This window comes from Rutilus rutilus, assembly GCF_951802725.1.
Source record: "Rutilus rutilus genome assembly, chromosome: 13".
Taxonomy (NCBI): Eukaryota; Metazoa; Chordata; class Actinopteri; order Cypriniformes; family Leuciscidae; genus Rutilus; species Rutilus rutilus.
This window is the reverse complement of record NC_140218.1, coordinates 18,899,512-18,913,276: the sequence shown is the minus strand read 5'-3', so window position 1 is coordinate 18,913,276 and position 13,765 is coordinate 18,899,512. Positions and strand designations below refer to the sequence as shown.

General features: G+C 37.1%; 1 protein-coding gene across 4 annotated transcripts in view; it reads right to left on the bottom strand.

Moving 5' to 3' along the window:
• fignl2 (fidgetin like 2) overlaps nucleotides 1-12,877 on the bottom strand; it is a 52,538-nt gene extending 39,661 nt beyond the window's left edge. For 2 of the 4 annotated variants that reach the window (XR_014629531.1, XM_084427531.1), the window contains exons 1-2: nucleotides 9,573-9,691; nucleotides 7,188-7,335 (exon numbers count right to left, since the gene is read on the bottom strand). The gene's annotated coding sequence lies outside the window, so the exon portion shown is untranslated. Of the gene's footprint in view, nucleotides 1-83; nucleotides 243-7,187; nucleotides 7,336-9,572; nucleotides 9,692-12,826 lie in introns of those variants that run through there. The other 2 variants (XM_084427532.1, XM_084427534.1) reach the window with 2 other exon arrangements.
• Nucleotides 12,878-13,765: the final 888 nt, after the last annotated feature.

Below are 13,765 nucleotides of genomic sequence, written 5' to 3'. Positions count from 1 at the left end.
AACCCAACCCCAACCCCAACCCTAATCACATGATTCACAAAGCTCTTGCATGTCTGACTTCTAAAAAACACCACCAACCACACCTTCCTTCACACCAGAAGTAAAAGTGCTCGTCAGAATCACTCCATTTCTCTTCTTTGCTTGCTTTGTTTTTCACCTTTTAAAACATGAAAAACATGCGCTCTGATTTAAACAAACACACACAGATGGGCCACTGTTGTTACAGTGTGAATGTTAGCCCTGGGCCACATGAACCAGCAACGCTGTACACAGATGCCACCTTTCCTGTGATCCACATCCCATTAAAGGAAGTCAGGCTGGTGCCCCAATCAACAGATCACCTTTTCAAAAGTGTCTTTGTTCCCTGAGCCACAACAGCTGGGAACAATTAACTGCCAGTACACAGCAGTAAGGGTTGCCAGTCAGTGTATTATAGTGCCTATCCAAGCATGGGAGCCTCAACGTCCATGCTGAAGTAGTAAATCAATCTGCCTCAGTTAACTCCAAACTATAATACAGAAGTATTAATTCATTAGCTGACACACCTGTGTGGCTCACCTCGCAATTTGTTTGGCTTTAGATAACATTTCAGACAAATTGGACGGAACAAAAGTTTTCTGGGACTTTTCCAAAGTCCTTGAATGCGAAACCCAAAAGCCTTTCTTGAAGTTTTCCCCTTGAAAAGCCTTACGGCTGACAGCAATAAAAACATTGCAGTCTGACTTAAATCAATGGTGGACAGTCTTGAACCCCTTAAGTCCTTAAGAAAGGGAGGCCGGCTGAGAAATCAATTTGCAATTTACATGAGCGGCAGTGTGTTGAAAACAGGCTAAAAGCTACAGCTGAGAAGGGCCGGTGGTAATTAGAGGCCTCTCACAACAAACGCCGCTGGATTGGCCAATCAATGGTGCTCGGGACAGTTCTGGCTATCTGCAAGACTGTCGCTCATATGCATGTGGTGGTCAATAAGCTGAAAGTTATCAACCAAGGAGAAACGACTACAGTTGAGTGTGTGAAAGCTTGTCTATAATGAGACTTCCCATGGAGAGAAATAGGATGGAAGACAGAAAGTGACAGTGAGTGAGCGAGAGAGAGAGAGAGAGAGAGAGAGAGAGAGAGAGAGAGAGAGAGAGAGAGAGAGAGAGAGAGAGAGAGAGAGAGAGAGAGAGAGAGATGTGAAAGGATAAAGGATTTTGAAAAAATGGTAGAAGAATCTAAAAGCAAAATCAAAATACTGTCATTTGAAAATTCACACTTCCTAAATGTAATTTAGACCTTTAGAAAATCTAATGGACCTTGAGTTTGGAAATAAAGTTTAAAAAATGAATGAATAATTTGAAAAGCAGCATCAATTTTCTAAATGTCATTTAAATATTTACTCTAATAATACATATTTAATTATAATTGCATTAAAAATGTAAAACTACATTTCGAAAGTGCTAAGTAATTCTATGATGCTGCCATGATTTCCTCTCTTTCTCAAAAAGTTCAGAGACACAAATGCATGTATCCCTGCATGTATGGAGCAGTGGAGCTTAAGGGAGCTTCTCAGATTTTGCTTTCTTTTTCAGGAATAAAAAAGAAAGGCTGGCAGAAAAGGAGCAGATTTAAATGGTTAAATGCTGGAAAAAAAAAGCAACGAGGGGACAAAAGGACCATTGTGATATGCAGAAGTCTCCCCGGAAAGGAGAGAGAGGAAAGAAAGGCACCACTCGCCGGTTCCCTCTCTCCATTGTGAGTGGACGGAGTGCAGCCACGCATGACAGATGTCCTGCCCATTGTCCCCCATCAGCCTCCTCTCTGCCTCCTGGCCCTCCTGGAATTCCAAGGTTCTGCGTGCGTGAGAGTGTGCGCCTATGCATGAGCGTGTGAGTCAAAGCGTGTTGCCTTGAGTCCGCGTGGAGCCGTGTGTGAGTGTAAGGGGGGTGTTGAATAGGGGCTCCAAAGTCAGAAGTGCCAAAGTTAGCTAAACTACTCAATACAGCTCCCACGGTCCTGTCACTCAAATGCACAAGCACACACGAGAACGTGCAGCGGCGCACTTTCACAGACTTAATGCGCGCACAAATCAAAAGGCTTCATCGCAGACTCTGATGAAGACATCTATGTACTGATAAAAGCTATTACAATCACCTGAATAAGCAGTAATAACAGATATTCTTGCTTCCTAAAGACCACGCTACAACACTTTTTCTCCATTTTCACTAGCTATATTTAACTAAATAAATTAAATGTGCCCTAAAGATACCATACACTAGTGGCATCATCACATAGAAAAAAAAAAAAAAAAAAACTTCCCAAATTTTTTGAGTTTTTAATAAACTACAGGTCAAAGGTTCGGGGTCAGAATTTTTTTTGTGTGTGTTTTTGTTTCAATAAATTAATCCAGGATGTAGGGCTGCACGATTATGACAAAAATCATAATTGCCGATTATTCCCTTGAAATTGTAATTGCGATTATTAATTACGATTATCACAATTTACATTGAATATGAATATATATATATATATATATATATATATATAGGCATATTATAAAATTGTGAACACACACACACACACACACACACACACACACACTGTCCCCCTTTACTTAACATAGACATAAATTGTAAGAATATGACTAATAGTAAAGACTACTAATAAATAAACTTTAGGCCTATGCTAAAGCTATTAAATATCAGTCCCAAACTAGCTTTTGTTAATACAATGTTGGTATGAGCCACTACAGTCTTTTAAAAATATAAAAAAATAACACAAAGTGAAAATAAAGTGGCATTTTGGGGTTAATATTGAAACGACAGTTACCATGGTGAATACACAATACTAACAAGAACTGTTAATGAAACATAGAAACTGCTCCTGGTGAATAGAATGAAAATCATCCCTGCATGCAAATCCTTCTCAGCTAACAGACGACGTACCAGTAACGTGATTTATTGGTATTTTACTTTTATTTCATGACTTACTAATTTACAACGTAACAACGTTGCATGCTCGTAGTTTCCTTTGCACTTTATATACAGTGAAGCGATACACGGCGCGCGCCTCCGCCTTTGCGCGTGCAATTGAAGAGTGTGCGCTACGAGTACAGTATAACGGCTGACAGGACAGGAACGTCCGTTTTTCTGAGGTGAAATACTTTTTATTTCAGAGTATACATATACGTCACTGCCTGGTAGTTCCTATTGTGCTGGGTTTTCTGAAGTAGTTGTGATTCGCCTCTCATAACATAACATGCTCTAAACACGTGCACGCAGAGTGTTTTTTTTTTTTTTTGTAATCGCGGCTTTGAACGATTACGTAATCGTGGCATCCGTAATCGTAATCGCGATTAGAAATTCGATTAATTGTGCAGCCCTACCAGGATGCATTAAACTGATCAAAAGTGACAGTAAAGACTTTTACAATGTTACAAAACATTTTTTTTTTACATTAATTCTGTTCTTTTGAACTTTCTAGTCATCAAAGAATCCTGTACACAAATCCTGCATCTCATTTTCCACAAAAATGTTAAGCAGCCCAATAATAACAAATATTTCTTGCGCAGCAAATCAGCATATTACACTGATTTCTGAAGGATCATGTGACACTGAAGATTGGAGTTATGATGCTGAAAATTCAGCTTTGACATCACAGGAAAAATTACATTTTTAAATATATTTAAATAGAAAACTGTTATTTTAAATGTTAAAATCTTTCCCACTATCACTGCATCATTAGAATTTTTTTTTTTATTAAAATTAAAAAATCTTACCAACTCCACATTTTTGAATGGTTGAGTGAAAAGTGAAAATAGCTGATCAAAAACATGAATGTAATTTAAAGCTAAGTGTGTATTTTCTTTCACCTATCACGGTTTAATATGCAGTGACAACTATTTGTGGGATGATTTCCCTGAAAACTGTAAACAATGTGGACCTGTGGTGTTAATTACTACTGTGCTAACAAGAATTACACATTCAGCAGTGACTGTTAAGTTTAACTGCCCACTACAGCATCCAAGATCATGTGTTCTGATCACGTGCTGCGGACCTCGAAAGAGACAAAGACTAATGGACGGAACAAAGACAGGTCACACACACATCCTTTAAGACATGTCACAGACATTCTCAGATCACTACCTCATGACTTATGGAGGCACATTAATACTATAAACTAGTAAATAAAAAACAGTAGTACAGATTTTGTCATCTCTTGTAGTCTTTCTCACTTGACTTGCAGGGAGGAAAGTGTACAATTCATGATGAATTATTGGAAAACTTCACCTCTATTGATTACAGATCAATAGATCGATGAGTGGGGGCCATTGCCAGCCCACATGCATCTCTAATATTTGTTAAGGACCCTGGCTGTTTGTTGGCTCTTGTAATGTACTAGTGAACATTCTGTAGGGTGTTTTTAGGCGGATGAACTAAATATAATACATTAGGTACAATATGGTACAAAAGAAAAATAAAGAAAGAAAAATATTATTACAATTTAAAATAACCATTTTCTATTTTAATATGTTTTAAATGTATTTGTTTTCCTGTGATGGTAAAGCTGAATCAGCATCATTACTCTAGTATTCAGTGTCACATAATCCTTCAGAAATCATTATAATATGCTGCTTTAGTGCTCAAAAAATATTTCGTCTTACTATCAATGGTAAAAACATTTGTGCTGCTCAGTAAGTTCCAAAGAACAACAATACAATATATATATATATATATATATATATATATATATATATATATATATACACACACACACACACACAGGTGAAACTCAAAAAATTTGGATATCATGCAAAAGTTCATTTATTTCAGTAATTCAACTTAAAAGGTGAAACTAATATATAGAAAATGACATGCAAAGTGAGATATTTCAAGCCTTTATTTGTAATAATCTTACAGTTTATGAAAACCCCAAATTCAAAATCTCTGAAATTTGAAAATGTTCATAAGCCATAATCATCAAAATTAAAACAAATAAAGGCTTGAAATATCTCACTTTGCATGTCATTTTCTATATCATATATTAGTTTCACCTTTTAAGTTGAATTACTGAAATAAATGAACTTTTGCACAATATTCAAATTTTTCGAGTTTCACCTGTATATATATATATATATATATATATATATATATATATATGAAATGTATTATTTTATTTATATACGTTATATAAATTATCTACGTCACAAATAACCCTCAAATCCAAACTGACACATACACATTTTGTACAGTAAACCCCTTCACAGGCTGCTGACCCCGTGAGCCCTGGCATGCGCTTGTGTCTGTGCGCATGTGCCCGTGCATGTGTGTTTAAATGAATGCATGTAAACGTTTAGCCCTGTGCGCAGCGCACCATGCCTCCCAGCACGGGCTTAGGTGACCCCAGTCAAAATCAATCAGCCTAGCACAATGGGACGAGGAGCAAAGGGAAAAAGCTTGGGTCAGTGACGCGTTTAATTCTCCAGCCATATTGTCATTGTTCCAGCAGATCGGCCTTTTCTTCACGGGCACGTAAGCCGGGTACTTTTGCCCCTTTGCCGTGCTGCAATTATGAGTGCTCTTCAATGCATGAGACACTGAGATGAGTGGATTAACTATGTGAGGGAAATAAATCTAATCTGCCATCCACGGCCTTGAAAATCTAATCACTATTAGGAACATGTATTGCAGGCAGCCACTTTGATGGAGGTGGTAATTGGTATCAATTTTATTCAGCATTTCAACAAAGAAATATATTTCCAGGAAGATGGGTTATAATTAAACTTTTTGTTCAACTTAATAAACTAAGTGACTTCTGAATTGAAAACCTACAGGTTTGTAAGAGCATTTGTGTAGAGAATGTATGTACTCTCTCATATAGAATATACAACACGTAAACCATATGCTAAGCACAGCTAGTTAACATGTACCACAGATATACAATGCTAACATGCTAGGAGGAGGGTTAGAGTATAGAAGTGTGAAAGCCTGTCATCCTGGTCCCTAGATAAGCTTTATCAGTGGTCCACAAAGTTCTACAGCAATCGCCACACCTTTTCTCTTACTCATGTGGCATTGACCAAAACAGGTTTTTCCTGAAATGTGCACCACAAACTGTAGAGGTAATATGGTATGTTTTGAATAGTTGCTGAATGAGCGGTATAGCAGTTTATTGTAATTGAAGCTATTGTTGCCTTTGCCAACTGTCAAAAGATAATTTACTACACAGAAGAAACTCTAAACATAAATGCTAATAAATACTAAAATCCAGGTTCTACACTGCAGCACACATAAAGTATGCTTACATGCACGATTATAATCAAGCCACTGTCCAAATATATATGACAAAACGCATAAAATTATGTCCGATTAATGCATATATACAGTAGCCTATGCTGGCTTAAGCCAAATGTAACCTCAATCTTTTTGATTTCTGGACCCCTGTTGTCAAAGACAATATTTGAAGGCACCCAAAATATTCAAACTTTTTTATTTTCATAAACTAGGAGTGGAACAATATTTATATTCATATTTATTTATTTTAACAATTAAACTCCAGAAAATTCCAGAACTTTCAATAACTGAATGTTCTACAGCATTTACACTTTTTATGATCAATATATTGAAATTACTTCAAGTTGATCGTTTCAGTTTTTTTTACTCTATAGCAATTTATCAGCCATTTCTACCCGATAAAATATATTAGTGCTAGCGATAACTAGAAAAAAAAATACATTTTAAACATTTATATAACGTTTTAAGATTTTATTCATTTCCAATGATTTAAAAAAAAAAGACAGCTGTTAAGGGGGCAAATTAAAAAATAAGAAATATGATGGCGGTGTGCATCTTAATTTTTAGCTATTTTAGCTTATTTTAGTGGTTGGTTTGTCTATTTTAATTATGTCAACATACAGTGGTAGAGGTAAGAGGTAGCAGGGAAAGAGAAGGTGAGGGAGCATGTAGGAAGCCATTAAAACTGACAGGTAAGGTGGCAGTGATGAGCTTCAGTGTCCTTGATCACACAGACCTTCACCTACGAGCAGCACTGAACTAGACATCATCAGGTTCGCTGTCACAGCGATTCTGATATAATACTAGTGGAAAACTGAGAGACTCAGTCTTCACTTACAACATCACGTTTCCAACACAACTTAAACTGCCCGATGTAAAACAGCAACAAAAGAGATTTACTTTTCTCTTACTCACTTAAGCATGAGACTGTGACTCTTAGAGTTTCATTGTTTCACATTTGATTGTAGTCCCCTCCAACACTCCACTGGGTCAAGTGATGGGTCATGGGTTAACAGGATTTCAGCTCAGAAGGGTGTGCAGTGTCTCCTCTCGCAGGCTGAATCTGTACACAGGAAGTCACAAATGGAGAAGGAGCATTCATTTCACACGCATTTCAAAAGATGGTCTCTAATACTGGCATGAATGAGATACACAAAAGCAGAGTGTTACAAGTACCTTATTTTTAGCAAGCGCAGCCATTTGTAACTTGAATGTGCGAGGCTTCTGGTGTCATTCGTATTTAGCTGTACAAAACAACTTATTATGCTGCTTGACATTGGAATTTTTTTAATGCATTGTTGTTATTATAAACACACCGGTTTGTGGCGCAAATAGTGGCTTATGTATTGGAAGTATCACACATTCACAGAAAATAGCTTACTTCAACGTTGCAAAATAAGGTGGATAGAACCCGTAGAAATCATAAGTTCAGTCAAGACCACTTTGAGAATGAAATTTATTGACAATCTTTGGATTTGCCGAGAGGCTTAGGCTCTAAGGTGCTCGAGCTGCCATACTAGACAGCTTGAGATACATCCTTGAGACTCAAATCCCCCAAGCCTTTTAATAACCAATAACCAAATGCCCACTAGATGCGCACTTCAGAATCTCGCCGTTAATAGTACTTTCCATCTACTGTTTTATGAATACTCAGAATTCAGGCATACTACTTGGCTCACATACTGTATAGTTAGGAAACAGGCATATTCGAATGCAGGGAATGTCTTTCTTCTCCGAAACACTTAATTTCTGTCCCTAAGATGTGACCTTGGGATGCACTAGCTCTTCATTGAGGGGGCGGAGCTTTGTGAGTCTGTTCATTTGCCAGATCATTTGAACCTGAGACAATAGTTCAGCTGCTCATTGCATGTGGAATATGTGTCCCAAGCAACGTGGCCCCCACCCCGGCCAAATGACTCAAGGTCTTTTCTTTGCAAGCCAAAGCTTTGTCCGCATTTTATGATCTTGTTACAAGTCATTTTCATCTATCTGACCCTTTCGGTGGACCCCTGGACCACCATGCCTTCCTGTTTTTCAATAAATCTTTCTGCCTGATCCGAGCAAGAGATCATCGCCGTTTCATTTACACAATCCTACCCAAAGGTTTTTTCACCGCCGAACCGGGGGAGAGAGCGAGAAGGGTGAAAGGTGAGAACGGAACAGGAGGAGATGACAGAAAAGGAAAGGGTGTGAGTTTAGGGAGGAAAGGAGGAGGAGATGTTAAAAGCGAGCCTCGAGGTGCTGTTATGACAGGAGCCGTTCTCGCTAGGCCAGCGTGCGCGATGCTGTGCGTTCGCTGGACCGCAGGCTTCGGCAAGAAAGGGCCCCATTCAGCAGGCTTCACCCAGATGCTCGCCTCAGCTCCACACTCCTCCAGGCTATGGCAGAGAGCAGGGGAGCGAAGAGGGGCCACCACAGGAAAAAGAGATCGGAATCTGATATCCCATCATTAACAGACCAAATAAATGGAGAAAAAAAGGCCCAGCTAAACTATTGACCTCAGTTACAGTGTTTATTGGCAGGAACATTAGCAACAAAGGTGTAATTAGCTCACAGCTCTGGCCATGAAACAGCATCTGGAGAGAAGCCAATGAAACTACTGCAGGCTCTAAAACATGTTTACTTGAAAAGACGCCATATCTTTTTTCAGGGCTGCCTGAACACACAAAAGATTCAACAATAATGTTTTCTTTTGGACCAAAAATGGAAAACTGAAAAAGAGTTTTATTAAAGTTCATATTAAACATAATTGGGTCAATGACGCTCTATTTGTCTGAATCTACAAATTAATTTTTAAATGCATTAAACTTGCAATTCATATATAAATTACAAGCTCATCATAGAAGAGGTTCACTTTTTCTTTCTGGACTAAAATTCATTTTGAGCAAGCATAGAGTAAAAATGGTCAGGGTGATACAATGTCCTGATGTCATCATAATGAAGAAGAAGAAAAAAATGACATTCCTAAAGGTACACTGTAACTTTCCCTCTACCGGTTAAATAACAAAACTCCATGCTTTTTGCAGAAAGAACATTGTTTTTTTGGTTGTGATTCGGCTCTTGCGTGACTGTGCGGATGAATATAGTTCGCGGCACCATGTTAGATGGAAAGGAAGGATCTCAAGCTGACTGGCTGAAGATGTTACTTTAGCTATATCAATAGACACTTGAAAATAAATTCCAGCACAGCACTACAACAACCATAATGAAATGACCCAATATAATACTTTACAATTAACTCTGTTTGAGAGCTAACGTTACATATGGCAATTTATTAATAAAATACCTTAGGCTACTCACCTGTTGAGTATTAAAAACACCACTTCAAATCCCTCAGGCCAATGTTGATTCTCGTTTTATTGCGAGCTCTGTCAAGTTCTCTTTTTGTCAGGTTTTTTTTAAACGGATGATTCTCCAGAGGTTCAAGATTTATCGTGTTCTTTGTCAACCTTTCTCGCTCGTGCGTTGTGACGACTAACCTGTGCCACTCCCACACCATACACTCCTTAAAGTGACAGGGGGATCTTTTCTCTATTTACAGATATGATGAAACACACATGGGCGAGTGACGTATCTTCGCAATTTCCCGCGAAAACCATCTCCTCAGGTCTAAAATATAAACACTTATAATAGGCTTATCATAGTGAATCAGGGTAAAACACGTTTTGGAATTAGGATTGATGATGTATATTCACTCATTATTTTGAATATAGGCCTACATTTTAAATATTCATATTTTCAAAACAAAAAATAACTGTAGGTCACTTAATAAAAGGAAGTTTGGGTTGTGAAATGTCATGTAATGCAACTCCCCCCAAACCATAATGATTTATAAATTATATTTAAATATAAGGTTATATTAAATTCATAATTGTTTCCGTTTAAATCCTCTTTTTTTTTTACATAAAAAAAAGATTAAGTGTACACTCATGTATTTAAGTTGGTTATACCGTTATACCACATGAGATTTTAAATTTACTTGTTTATAATGATATAAATGTTTTCAAAACCATATTAAATCAATGTGAATACAAAGACTATTCAACAACTTGGAGTTTGGAAGCTATAGATTTTTTTTAAACATTTTCTTTTCTTTGTCATGTACACTCTCTATTGACCCAGCAATGGAAAGCTGCTAATATATTAGAATAATTAAATAAATAACCACCAACCAAATAATGGTACTATAGACAACATCTGTCCACCATCACAAGGATGCAAGTCTCAACCAAGAAGTTTTATCTTCTAAAGGAAACTTCTAAAGACACCGAAGAAGATTTAATTAGGAAAATAAAATATGGGCACAATTCAAACAGAATTGTCCCTTTCTGACCTCTTCAGATCAGCATACATGAGGAAAGGTGACATTGCTGTTTTATGGTATCACAGGAATGAATGCATAAATCTGTATCCACTAGTCCACCTCTGACTTCTACTGAGTGACCGCTACATTGTGACCCCCACAGAACACACCATTCTCTCCCTATGCATTTTAAGGGCTGGGCTATGGGAATATATCAAATAGAAATAGTAATTTAGGCATCAGGTCCCTAGGGGACGGGTCAGGACGAGAGAGCACGGAGCAGAGTAGGACCTGTCCACACAGTCCTGAATAATACATGTAGTCTGCTTATTACAAATCTAGAAAGGACATCCAGGCGCCGCATGCTAATATTGCTATTCCTCTCTCTCTCTCTCTCTCACACACACACACACACAATACACATAAATACAAAATAATACACAAGCCAATACAAACTCAACGTTGGTTTAACTTTAAATTAACGTAAAATTCTGGGTTAATTTAAATTCTAAATTACCTTAATTCTAGGTTAATATAAACCAACGGTTGGGTTGGTGTATATGTGTATACAGTGCACACCAAAAAAAATCCTTATTTACTCTCCCTAATGTCATTCCAAAGTTATGACTCTTTGTTCAGTGGAACACAAAAAGTCAATTTTGAATTCTTTAAAGGTTTCGCAACCAGCTGTGTGAAGATTGAAAAAAAGATCAGAGAAGTAAAAGTTATAACAATTTATCAGTTGATTATTTTTGAGTTGTCATTACTTTTAAAGAACAGTGCTGCAAAACTCCAAGACTCATTAAAACAGTGATTGTCAGGGATGGAGGGATGGAGTGTGTTCATTTTAAATTAAGAAAGCCTTGGTGAGCAGCTGCAGCACTACTGAAGCACTACCTCATCCAATAATGACTTTGACTTAGGTACTAGACACTGTAGGAAATGCACTGAATAACTCATGAGATTAATTAAACATCCATGACAATTTTCCATACACTTTCCAGTTCTAAATTTACAGTAATAACAGACTCATGAATTTGAATCTGCCATGCACTGTGGCTGGACAAGTGGGAGAGAGAAGCGCAGAGGATACACTATGCCATCATCTGATATTTTAATGAACTGCAACCATAACTCTAACATCTTACTCCTTAGTCATAAGTAATATGAAACATGGCTTATACAAAATAACCGGTTATACACCATTTAAATATTTTTTAAATGAACCTTTTAAAAAAAAAGTTATTACTTTGTAGTATTACTAAAATGACATAGGCCTGAGTGTTATGGACTATTATCAGTTAAATATCGCCCCCTTGTGGGAGCTATTTCAGCATTACCAGAGATAAAAAAAAAAAAAAAGTATGTCCATTTTCATATTTTAATCTTTTGACATGATTGTCAAAATAAAAATGTTCCAAACATAAAATTCACGAGCTGTTGCCATGTTGATGTCATAGGCGTGATAGAGGTAAACAGCAGGTGTCAAAAAAAAAAAACCTTCCTTAGTTGTAGTGGTAGACATATTTTTGAATTCATAAAAATAGACACTCAGGCTATTCTAGTATGAAAATGATAGAAATGTGCAGCACAATATCAGCAAAGTGTTTGGCTGAGAAAATTAACATGCACAAATTGATTTGTTGAATCCTACTTTAATTATTCAGTGAACCAGTCAGGCAGATTAGATAATAAGTTTCAGCGTATTTTAACAACTTAATTCAGTGATTTTTGTTTTTTTTAAATACCATGAATTAGTCGACATGACTGATGACTTAAAAAGCGATTCCTTACAATAATTTTAAAGAAAATCAATGTTAAATAACAAGCATCTTATTGTTTTAACTGTATAGGCCCAATTTGGGCACTAGTAACTCTGGTTACTATTGTACTATTAGCATTGTGCGATGGCACAGTAACAGTAGTATTATCATAGACAGTATATAAACGAGTATTATATTTAAACTGTATATTAAAAAATGGCGCTTCTTATGTTGTCATTCCCCTTGTAGCACGCGCAAGTGACGATTCTCTGTCAACCAATCAACGTCATGCAGTGAGTCTAGCTCTACCCTTTAGTACCGTACCACTGTGCTAGGTACCCCAACGGAAGGGTATCCAAAAAGTGGTACGGTATGCATGGTTCGGCATTTTGGTACCATTCACAACTTTTGACAGTGGAAACGGAAATAAATGCGTACCGTACTGTACCGTACCGTACCGTAGGCTACCGCTCAGTGGAAACGAATACCTGGAAAACGCTTGACCTCAGAGGTTGCTCCGTTTGCGCAGCACGTGATTGGACGCTGCCATCATGCTTCATGTTTGTCATGTGACTGATCCGCAGATAGGACTAATTGATATAATGTTTATGTTAATATCGCACTTTTAAGAATCAGATAGTGATAGAGCAAAACAATTTGTCGGTGTTGGCAACTACAATAATACAATCAAATAGTATCATATTATATTTGAGGTTTATTTGTTGCTTAAACAATGGATACAGAAATCTACCAGCAGGGGCTGACAGAGTGACGCTCATTGACATAAAATACATGAATAGGTCTTTTTTTCCACAGTCTATGGTTTTAACACTGCTATAGAAGTCAATGGGGTCAATCAAATTTTTGGTTTCCTAAATTCTTTAAAATACCTTCTTTTGTGTTCAGCCGAAGAAAGAAATGCATTCATGTTTGGAACAACTTGAGGGTGAGAAGCTAAATGATGACATCATTTTCATTTTTGGGTGACCTATCCCTTTAAACCCAAAAATAATTTACTTTTTAGCCACATGATTTTAAATATATAAGATGCTGCTAACAAGTTGTGAAAAAGATTACAACTTCATGAATGATATATAGGCCTAGATGATACTTAGCCTGAATTAAATTGGTAGTGGAAAAGACATGCCAACAGTCAAAAGCAAAACAAGTTATTATTTTTATTCAGTAAACAACATTACATTGAAAATGTTAAAAGTACCAGAAGAACTATAATGAAGGGTCATGTGTGCACTCAGGACCAGACTTGTTACTTGAAAGCATCTGCTGTGCAGCTGACTGAAAGACATTACACATCCACAGTGGTATTTCAAGTTGAAAAGTTCATGGGGGATCTTAGCTAGTAAAACATGAATGATTCCTTTGTAAAAAGAAGAGAGAGGCAACCCGACTGTCCCGGGACCCCTGAT